Source organism: Siniperca chuatsi, linkage group LG13, assembly GCF_020085105.1.
Source record: "Siniperca chuatsi isolate FFG_IHB_CAS linkage group LG13, ASM2008510v1, whole genome shotgun sequence".
Classification (NCBI taxonomy): Eukaryota; Metazoa; Chordata; class Actinopteri; order Centrarchiformes; family Sinipercidae; genus Siniperca; species Siniperca chuatsi.
Window position 1 is genome coordinate 28,168,071 of NC_058054.1, and position 2,203 is coordinate 28,170,273.

Sequence of the window (2,203 nt, forward strand, 5' to 3'; positions counted from 1 at the left end):
AAAAAGTGGCTGGGCCACCCTTAGTGTACTTTTTCTGCAGCTTTGGTGAAAATGAGTGTTTACTATACTTCTTATAGGTCTTGCATAAAATAGAAAAGTTGGGAGGTTGTATCAAAGTAAAATGTAGTTTAATTTGTCTGAGCATGAGGATTTATTTTTTCAATATTGCACCCTGTTTTGTCCCACTTCTCAAGAAGCAGGGAGCTGATGCCAGTGCTCAGTCTGAACTTACACAATGCTCCATAATTCTGACTTATCTCGTATCGTACTTGCGGTATAATATCTGTGAAGTCAAAAGGGAAATCTAATGTCCAAAATGTAATCTGCATCTCACATGACACGCCACGGTCTAACATGTAGGTATTTGTAACAGAGAGAATGGATACTGCCCAGATAGAACACACGTGCTGTGGAAGTATAGGACGGTTCTGGATTGGTTGTGGAAGTATAACATACTGAATTTTAGAGTGAAATTATTAGCGTCTTCAGAGAGTTGGTGGTAACTGAAGCGCATTTCACATCAGTGATCATGGCAGCAGTGATTGTAGCCAGGTGAAGCAATAGCGCATCACAGTACGCGTATGCATATGCGCACATGAGGGTATGACAATCACCATGAGGGAATAAAACTGTAAAACAACATAAAACCTGCTGCTGTGAGAAGCGGAGACGGTGGTTACGCACTGTAACAGTCCAGCAGAGAGCAGAGTAGGAGAGAAAACAGCTCTCCATGCACCCAGAGGCACGAGGGAGAGCACACAGTTAAAGCGCCACAAATAACAATCACTCCATACAGAGTGAGTCATGGAACAATGAGAGACATCCTGCAGATAGAAACGAGTAAAAGAGCAGGGGGAGTTATTACATAATTAGAATAAGTACTCTTTCAAATCAGACATCTCTTTCCACATGAGTGGAAAGTATTGTTCTTGCAAGTGCATTTGTAAAATTTTTTGACTCAAACGTTGCTTAACCGTGTCATATGATATGCTACTTCAGTACACCTTAAGAAGAACAATATTACTGGGGCCACTACAGAAAATTGCAGATGAACACTTAACAGACGGAAAACAATGGCAAATTGCACTCAGCTGCAAAACTTTATGGGCGTGTTTGCGCTGTAATATCATTAGCACAATATCGGACCTTGAGACGGCGCAGATAGCGGTTGCAAATGATGGCGCTATCAGCGGCTACAATTCATTCTTTGTGAATTCACCCCTGAATGTTTGACTTTTCCACAAAATGCTGACTGATTGAGTTTTTAAAAATATGAACAATTCATTATATTAATTGTTATAGTTATGTTTTATTGATAAAATAAAGTCTATAAATAGGCTAATGGTGATCAAAATTAATCTGAACAAGTTTCAACACCCATGCAACTGTAAGCATTTGAGCCTGAGATCATAGGAGCAGTCACAAAAATGACTCAACTCGCTACCAGCTGCTATTTTAGTGGGAGAAGACCGTGGGAATGAGATGCAAACCGTTCTGAAAATGAACTCTCACTAAAATACGTGCTGGTTGGTGGATCAGATACACGCCGAATGAAACACCCACTCATATTAACACTGTTAATTCACTGTCTATTGTGTACGTGTGTGACAGTATTTGAGGAGTATTTTATTTTACGGTACACAGATAAGACGTAATAAGCCGTACGTTATATCAAATTAGACCGAAACTAGAAATAATATGTTCTTCATTAGACAGTAAACGGACACAGTTATACCCTAATTAGATACCATAGGCTACCATACACCTACATTATGCTGTAATTAGAAACTGGATATAATGCCGTATTAGACCCAAAACATACTATAGGCTACTTAGACACTATTATACCAAATTGACCCTAATTAAAACCAAAATAGGAGATCCTAATACACAATTAGACACCATTTTACAGGTTATACAGTTAGTTATACAGTGATACAAAGTACATTTTATTACGTCTTATTGGTGTACTGTAAAATAAAGTGCAACAAAGTTTTTTGACGGCAGGGTTTACTTTGTTTATTTCTATGATTTCAACACAGATTTGTTCTTCACAATGTAACATTAGCATTTTCAGGGGAAAAATGTGCGCTCCTTTCGTGGCATCGCGCTGAAAAAGTAGCAAGCCGTCAGATCTCACAACAAGTTATAAACTCTATGTACATTCGTAGTTAGCTAACAATATGAAGCAATATCATGGTAA